Source organism: Haemaphysalis longicornis, unplaced genomic scaffold (assembly GCF_048455015.1).
Source record: "Haemaphysalis longicornis isolate Haplotype H1 unplaced genomic scaffold, Haemaphysalis longicornis Haplotype H1 scaffold_6, whole genome shotgun sequence".
NCBI lineage: Eukaryota > Metazoa > Arthropoda > Arachnida > Ixodida > Ixodidae > Haemaphysalis > Haemaphysalis longicornis.
This window is the reverse complement of record NW_027526407.1, coordinates 127,366,102-127,375,380: the sequence shown is the minus strand read 5'-3', so window position 1 is coordinate 127,375,380 and position 9,279 is coordinate 127,366,102. Positions and strand designations below refer to the sequence as shown.

The window sequence follows — 9,279 nt, the reverse complement described above, 5'->3', positions numbered from 1 at the left end:
TCTTGTGAGTACGTTAGGCGCGTTTAGTGTGTGTTTCGTCTTAATCAATATTGAATGCATGCTAGTTGATATCGCGAATATCGACAAGTCTGTCGCAATAACGCAGGCATGTCCTTCTTGAAATAGAAGGAAACAGATGTAACAGAACCATCATAAGATAGATTTAGCCCACGTACGGCATGTAACTGCAGGCGAAATAAGGGTGCGTTATTGCGCGGGAAATAAAAAAATTGAACTTTCACGGCAAAAGCAAGGTGTGCGATCATTATTCGAGTAAATACGGTAGTTTCGAGGAGTCTCTGCACTTCCTTCACGTTGAGGCTGAGGATTTTTTACGCTGAGTTTTTACATAATAATAAAATGTTGGCTATTACCTCTGAGTAAATGGCAGTCAACGGTATTCACGTGCTTTTGTTCTAAAACCCATGTTTCCTAAGGCAGACTAGTTATCTAAGTATACAGGTTGGAATACAGCGGTCACCTTAGTCTGTTTAATATTTATAGAAACAACATGTCCCCCAATCAACCTAAGGGCAAGAAAAATAGAAGCACGGAGTACTTACAGTAATCTGGTCTCCCATATTACAAACTTCAGTAACTTCTTCGGTGCACTTAGAAAATGTAACCGACCGCGCAATAAGTCAATGTGTAATATGTTTCGCGGAAAATGTATAGCCAAAATTTGCCATGTAGCAAATGCCTTGATGAAGAAATGCTGATTGGCTGTATACAAAACCTGCTGCACTCTTGGAAATTTATAATTACGACGCTTAGAATCTACTCGATTTTTACTCTCTAGAAAAAGCAGAATCACTTTATCGCCATCAATGAATTCGTGGCGTGCCACCTGTTTGTTTTTAATGCGTTTATAGAATGAGTGACTAACAAATTGTTTAGAAGACAATTTCATATCCATTGATGAGGGTTATTTTGCTAAGTAGAATACAATGGCAAAACTGAGATGCCTCGAAAAAAGAACCATGCCACATTCCAAAAATGGGTTGCAAATGTCAAATCTGGCCTGCAGTGTGTAGCTGATTGATAAAATGTCAGGTTCTATAGCAGGAAAAGTGGGTTTCTGTAAGTAGAGCTCGGTCATGCAACCCATAAAAATAGCCCTTTTAAATGAGCAGTAACTTTACAAGTCGTTGGTTCAAGACATCCTGAAGCCATCTCGATGAGTAAATGAGTTTTGAAATCCATTTCACAAGAAATAGACGAAGTGTGAGGTAGTTTGCAGGGTTGTGTAGCCTACCATAAATCCTTAAATGAAAGATAAAACAAAATCTGAAAATTTTTCTCCTCTCCAGGTTTACTTAAAAAGGGTTATATTTTTAATGTCCATCCTTTTTCGTTTATCAACTGAACTTAAATTGCGTAACATCAATACTTTAACCACGGGACGTGAATATATAGGGATTCAGTTTTAGCCTTTTCAGGGCAAAGAGGCCACCGTGAATAAATCGATTTTCCGTTTTCTCCAGTACGACGGCGCCATACTAAGAAACCGTCACGTTGATACCACCAAATAAGAAGAATTGTTCTGACACGACACTCGAGAAGTTACATTTATGCAAATCATTACTTTGTATCAATGTTTGGCCAACCTTAGAGTGAATGTACAGGTAAAATAAAACCAAAAAATATTATATGAGCGGCACGTTTTTTTTCAAGCCCAATGTTGGGTTGTTCGGCGGAGCTTGAGGTAGTGGAGCCTTCATGCAGTATTTAAGATAGTCGCGTATGTGAAAAAACTTCACTGTTCTGAATTTGGCGTTAGATGGGCACACGTTTCAAAAGCCTTTACAACAAGCAATGTGTAAATTATGTATTTCCCACACTTGATTCTTCGAAAGCTGCACTACAATATTTTATACACTTGCGAGCCGTGCAAGCGTACAATAATTATATTAATCTACAAAACTACCGATCGCTCTCAGCGAAGAAATGCTCCTGCTAAAAAAATGCTGAGAATAATTATTGCGTATAAAATATTAAAAGGTTTTTTCTACCGCTCAATGGACATGGCTCACTACAAAATTTACCTTAATGGCCAGCCCCAAGGAGGCCTATTTATTATGAATGCGTTGCGTTTCTGAGCATATATTACTCAGCTTGAGAGTGATATGGAAATAAACTTCAACTGTATTAGCCTAGAAACCCTATTACATCTCTCTTGCAAAATAATGCTGATTTTATGAAAGAACTTCCAGCATTTTTTTTCAGAAATGCAACTTCAAAAAACTGCGATTGAGTCACTTCCTTCTGAAACAAGGGAGCTCCTAGAAACAATACAATTTCAGTAAGAGCGCCGCTCCAAATATATTCACTGATTTTGGTATGCTGATTCTATTCTAACCACAACGGGTATTTTTGGCTATGAGTGAAGGTAATATTGTAATGGTTTATTGCCTGATTTAGTGGTGCAATTTACAACGTCATTTTTTGTTACCTGATATTTAATAACGACTTTTAAAGGATTGTGACTGTATGCAACAAGTGTTGTGTTTATTAAATAAGAGAAGACATTCGTAGTTTGTATTTTATTACGGTATTACGTGGTCGTTTGTTAGAAAAGGTTTACTGTAAATTCACAATTACGATAAGGCATTACCACTCTCTGTATCAGCAGACACAGTGGCACGTGTATTATATTAGCAAAAAATTCTCAAATTCAAAGGGTACAAGCCTAATGTACGATGTTTCGCAGTACTCTCAAACTAATTCCGTGCAGAAGGCCGAGTGGACGAAGTGAATGACCCAAGTTAAGGGAGAAGATGGCAGGGTGAGGTAATCACTTATTCAATATAGCTCCGGTGTATTCGGTCATCAATTTCGATTTTTGATAAATACACCGGAAATCCCAAGTTGCTATAGTTGTGAGAAGACACGGGGGGGAACCAAAAGGACTGAGCATTACTCGGCCGAACATCAAAGTTCGGGATATGCTGACGCATGAACTACTTGAGGAAACTCGTAGAAGCTGTCTGCACTGAGACTATTTTATTTTCGAGGAGGGAATTTTTAAAGGACCCTGCAACACTTTTTATAAACGTTTTCACTCTTTCCTTCGCGTGTGGAAGCACTGCGACAAGTATGGTTATCGCCAGAAAGGAGTGGCGCTGCATGATTTGCTCGTTGCGCGAGATACGCCTTCGGTTTCTCTTCTTTTTGTGGCTTTAATTTTAAACGTGCTATCAAAAAGCTTTCATTGCTGCAACTGAAGAAAAACAGGCCAGTAGCCGCTATACAGCCTTAGTGATGTAATTGAGCCGCTGAAGGACGTCGAGACCGCAAACAGAGGGAAATATCTTCGATGAGTTCTTTTGTTATCTGATGGGCATACAGAACAAATGTTTTGCTGAGGTACTTTCCGACACACTAATCTAAGTACTGGGTGTGTTGGGTGACCTAGTTCTCCAAGCATTTACGAGCTCCAAAAAAGTAAAACAACTGTTTCAGGGTCCCGTTAAAGTTATGCCTGATTCCGTGTTCCGGTCGGAAACGACAAGCAGCTACTATCCCGCCATTGGCTCCCGTGTTTCAGACCATTAGTTTACATGAAACGTTTTTTTACTACTGCAACTCTCTTCACTCGAATTTACATCGTTCTTGCGGGACGATTGTACAGGCAGACGGAACTTACCTCTCCAACTTTGCTGACATCCGGTATTGACAAGGTGACTGGCTCTTCGCATGTCACAGTCACAAGAGCCAGGTATTCGTCACAGCTCCTTGAAAATTCAAGCGTTGGAAGAGGGTATCCAGCTGAGCACAGACTTACGATGGTTTCCGCCATTGCTGTTTTAGAAATAGTATAAAATCGATTTTGGCTCAGAAACACAGAATGATAGAATATTTTCTTATTGTTTCCTAATGTTGTCAGTTTTTAAAGAACATTATTACATCCAAATTTACGGGAGTGCATCTGTTCCCCACGCGCCCCATATATATATATAAAGGAATGGTCCTAATATTTCCTCATCCGCCTTTGATGCTGAGGCTTGTCATAAGATCTCCTGTATGCAATTTTATATTGATGAGGAATAACTTCGAAATTGAAAGAGAGAACTCCACTTATTACTCAAATTTAGTAAAGCCCAATACGACTGATTTATTTACACCTATCCTTCTCGATATACCTCCGGTTTTTCGTTGTTCGAATAAACAGTTCTCATTACACTGACAACTGCTTACATGATATTAAAGTTCGCCACAGAATACTTCCAGAGATCTCGTGAGGCGCGGAGTTTACTCGGGCGAATTGCTTATTACAATATGAACGATCGCACTGCGTTCAAACAGATTTTTATTTATAAATTTTATAAGATTTTACTGCAGCTATTGTGGAATCGTAAAACGTGATGCAAAGTTCTTTATAGAATACAACCGAATATACCTTCATTGTTGTACCAGTAGGGTAAAGCCCTAAAATATAAGTAATACGTATTGGGGTCCCACAGAAATATGCTGAAGTAGGAGCCCTGGTTATTGATACCTACACAGATATAGATTGTTTGCAGCTGCCTGCAAAAGCCAAAAGCTGATTTCATTACCTATGCTGTAAAAACATAAAAAATAACAAACCTACGCCGACATGTGTTGTTGAGATAGCACATTTGAGCAATAAGAAACACATTGAAAAAACAGAGTGAAGAGTTAGAACACACAGATGCTACAATCACCCTCAGAAATGAATAAAGAAAACAAAACCTCCTGTTAAGTAAGTTATCTGCTTTATACAATATCAAAGCAGTGAATTATTATACATACATATCATTTCCCCAAATGCAATGCGCAAATATACCAAAGAAACAAAAAGAGAAGACCCTCATTAAGAGAAATGAGACTACGCACGTCGAAAGTCTGTGTGATGCTTCGGCAAACGTGAACGAAAGGAACAATTGAGCATGTGTGAAACTCACGTTGTCTTAGTTGTATAAGGCAGCTTGTTCTAAATCTAATTGAAGTAAAAGTGAACGTCTCTTCACCGTAGTGTGTGCATATGTTTAAAAGCAAAAAGTTATTTTGCAATGCAAAACGGGTTTGGTTTGTGTTTTCTTATTTAGTTCTACTAATAAGAAGGTCGGTTTCATTGCGAAGGCTCAAGGCAGTTGCGGCAGCGTTAAATGCTGTTGTGTCAGAAATCAAGAGTACAAAATTAATTTAGCAACAAAAAGTGGGGGCAACTTCAACAACAAAACGACTACAAGTGATTAACGCGCTACCCGATTTTGACTTTGTGATAATGGCGCTATGTGTGAGTTATAAGTAACACTCATAACCCGAAACAGCCGCTAATATGTCTGTGGAACAAGGCATAGTAAAAATTGACTAGGATTCGTTTTTCAAAATAATGGCGTAATTTTATCAGTGCACAAATACCGTGTGCCACTTTCTTTCTCATTAGGGTAATGCGTGCTTCAAAATTAAGAAAACGGTCAAGTTCAACTCTTAGCAATGTGTATTCATCAGTCATTATGATCGCAAGAGTATAACTGTATACAGGGCTGAGGTCTTAACAATGCTTTGTTTGTGTGCTAAAAACCAGACATTTTGCCTTGGATGGGTTAATTACGTTTGATTTTTGTGACTACAGAGAGAAATCTCAACAAGGCCATCCTTCATCTGTGAAATTCTATTGGGCACAATTCAAATGCAAGTAAAGAAGATAGTGTCGTCGGAGTACCAAATACAGTTGGTTAGGAATGCAGGACAATTCGCCTGGTCGTAAATATAGGTCAGAAATATTGAAAGTACAAGAATACATCCCTATCTCCGACCTTTCTTTACAGTTTTTGTGTCAGAAAAAAAAAACCATAAAGCTTTTTGTTTGCGCACGAACGAATGGCCGAGGAGCTGTAGTGCAGGGTCATTTATGCCCGATTATGCCAGTTTACAAATATTGTCATGAATAATGCAGTCAAAGGTCTAGTTAGAGTAATTAAACGGATCTAACGCATTTTTCTTTATCAATTTCAATCTTTAGTTATCTGTAATGCTAATAGGAAAAGGTTAGTAGACAGACCACCTCGGACCCTAGTTGTCTCCGTCTCAGTAGGCATAATTTCTCTAGGTAGTTGAAAAGCCGCGGTTGGATAAGGTTTTCTCCACTTTGATAACGGCATTGTTTCCTCTTTCTTAGTTATTTTACATTGCTTCGGTTCGTTAGTGAATACCGTGTTTGTGAACATGATGTTTACGATGTAGGAAAGAGTGTGTGAAGTGATATCGGGAATTACTTTAGGACAAGACGCATAATGTAATCGAAGCATGCACTGGCTGTATTATGATTAGCTATCGTCGTATGTACTTCAACCGGTGAATTAGGATAGACAAACGCCGAATATAAAGCATGCGGCAAACAATTGTCGTAACTTGGGAGAAGTACGCTTGGGAAGTCGCTAAAGTAAGCGCTGAAAGCGTTGGCAATATCTCTGGGCCTTTTGAGCACTTCTTCAAAAAGTTCTATGCCGTTAGAGAGAGTGAAGGAGGCAGTGGTTTTATTAAAGATAGTGTGTAGTATGCGCCACTATTTTCAAACATTGCTGCTCATTTTTGATATCTTATTTTTATAGTAATTTTTTTGATTCGCTTCAAGAAAGTTTTATTTGTTGAAGTATTTTAATAGGTGGCAGACATAAGAAAATGTGGTAACTTTAAATGGCCGAAAGCTCAAAAACTGCATTTTAGAGGCCGAACAGAAGATTAGGCCCATTTGTAGGGCTACATAGTAAATACCGCAGATGTATTATGAGCTATGGCTGTAAGAAATTGTACTTTACGGTTCGGCTCTAAAATACAGCCCCCTAAATGACGTGTGCTAACTCTCATCCGCTAATACGATGTTTCGAATGTATAACTAAGGTTTTCTAACATAAAGGGAGAGATGTGTGAGCGTGGATTTCGTCATATTTCCCTTCTAGAAAACACGAGCGGTTGCACAATGATTAGGACAAGCTGTGAAGTCATGTTGTAGTGACATCTAAAAAAGTGACAATTTTTGAGATGCAATACCACTCAGCAAAGTTCTGTGCGCCTCCCTCTTAAGTAAAACAATGTTGGAGGCAATGCACGACGCACCATGGTAATATTTCAAAGAATAACTAAAACATTATGGTCTTTATCGAGTAAAAAAACAATCCCGCTACTAATTAGAGACTGTCGTGGCCCCTGCCGTAAAAACATTAGAGCAGTTCCAATAAATGAGAAAGCTGTCGGAAGTTCACACTAGTGATTCGCCATATTAGGCTGTAGCGCAGTTATCGTTTCACTGCTACCGCCGCCAGACTCTTCGCCGCTCTGTCTCACTCCTGTTTTTACGAATAGAACTGAGGTTTGCATAAGGTAATTCAAATTTGCCGCCTTCGAAGTGCTCACTCCCTCGGCGGGAAAAACAAGATATGCATTTACGTGGCAGGCGCAGCAGTCGCCTATCGCCTTTTCTCGACATTTGAAATGACAGGAGGATTCACGGGGCCGATATTGTTTGCTCGGCTGAGACCTTTGTGAGTCATTTTGGACGCAGCATTTTTTTGGGCGACCAATTTTTTCGCTCACTATTACGCCAACCCAACAAGCTGTCCTAACTAAATAAAAGCGGGAGCTGCTGGTTATACACCAAGATTTTGTCTGCAATGTACCCGCAGTTTTCTTTGCGCTAAGCAAATGGGAGATGTAGGACAAGCGTCAGCGGTTCACGAGTTCCAAAGGGTTATGTCTATAGAAACCGCTTGGTATTCCAAGCCTATGTGGGACGCCGATACGACGGGACACCGCTGCGACTGTATGCAGTGGGCTCTACTTTAGTACGAGTGACCGAGCTACAATGACAAAGCCAGCCCCAAAAGTGCTCTGCAATAAAAGGTTAGAAGCAAGAATAAAACATCGCAAAGTCACTCACGGATTATTATAGTGTGCACTTTATTGACCGCAATATATTTCCAGTAGCTAACGGTATTGATAAGAAGAAAGTTAGGAGTTTTCAACCTAAAGTTTAGTAAAGTGAACACCGCATCGCCTAAAGAGTACATTCGATGTCGGATGCTTTAAAATATAATGACCAAACAATGGCTAATACACGGGCCTCCACTTCCGTTTCTTGATATGAATGAATCAAATATAAAAACATTGACTGCCTTGAATATTCAAACAATAAACGGTATTCCTGTCTTTAATACTGATTTTTCATTCAAAATTTTCAAATGTAAAAAAACCACAAGTCATTTTACAAATCTGTACAGTACGAGCTGCAAACAAATTCTTGGGCAAGAAATTTCACTAACCGATTCTGGAAGTCGCTTTCTGTTCAAAATATGTCCTAGACGTCACATCAAATATGTACCTTTGCGAAGTACCTACTGCCACACGGTTTTTTTATATACTGTGAGGACAAGCAACCTGACCAAACAAGTATGCAGGTTTTTTATTTCAAATGCAATCCCCCATTATCTTGGAGAAGTTACTGCAAAGCTGAAGCACTATTTTTATGTTCGTACCTATGATTTCCTCTAGAACGTCTAACTGAGGGAGCTTATTACGGCCAATAATTAGACTTACACCTTTATTTGGTCCTTTTTATTTTAATCGTGCTAGTGATGCTATATCGTAAGTGGACAGTTAAATATACGTACACATGATCTGATTCCGTTCATCCTCCGGTAGCGTAGATTCAAGGGCATCGCTGATCAGAGGTGCTAACGCCAGAACCTTATAAGTTGTGTCGAAGTCTGTGCACTGAAATAGCAATTATTACTATGATTAGCAGATGCCGCGTGAAGTGGTAGATGATCACTTTGGCCTACAACAACCAATACAACGCTGTTAGTCAAGATATTTTCAAAGTAATGAAATGTAACAAATGCTTCTGTGTACTTACATTTATGATCTCCGCACTTTATTTGCGTCATCCTCCTGAAAGAGGAAGTGTAGTTTCGAATTAACTTGCATTACAAGAAGAGCCACAAATTCAATAGCAGCAAATTTTTCGCCTAATATTGTAATCTTGTCGTAGAAAAAGCAACGTATTCCAACTCGAAAGAGAATACCCTGCTTTTTACAGAGCGATACACATAAAGAGCTACAAGTTGCGGTGCTCCTTCTGTAGTGGGCAAAACTAGAACATCTAAAACAACAAAAAGAATAGGTGTATCTTTTTTTCTGTGAAAAAAAGTTGCTAGGGCATTGAAATACAGTTTATTATTGTTAGAAGTGAAATAAAATAGTTGCCTAATTGCCCCATAAAATAAATGAAAGACTGCACTTTGTCTTTTTGTTGCA

General features: G+C 39.0%; 1 long non-coding RNA gene across 1 annotated transcript; it reads right to left on the bottom strand.

Moving 5' to 3' along the window:
• Nucleotides 1-563: 563 nt before the first annotated feature.
• Nucleotides 564-8,903, bottom strand: LOC144141933 (uncharacterized). The gene is made up of 4 exons (XR_013316759.1): nucleotides 8,879-8,903; nucleotides 8,634-8,736; nucleotides 3,647-3,801; nucleotides 564-611 (listed from the first exon to the last, which is right to left on the bottom strand). It is a non-coding gene; the product is annotated as an uncharacterized LOC144141933 (long non-coding RNA).
• Nucleotides 8,904-9,279: the final 376 nt, after the last annotated feature.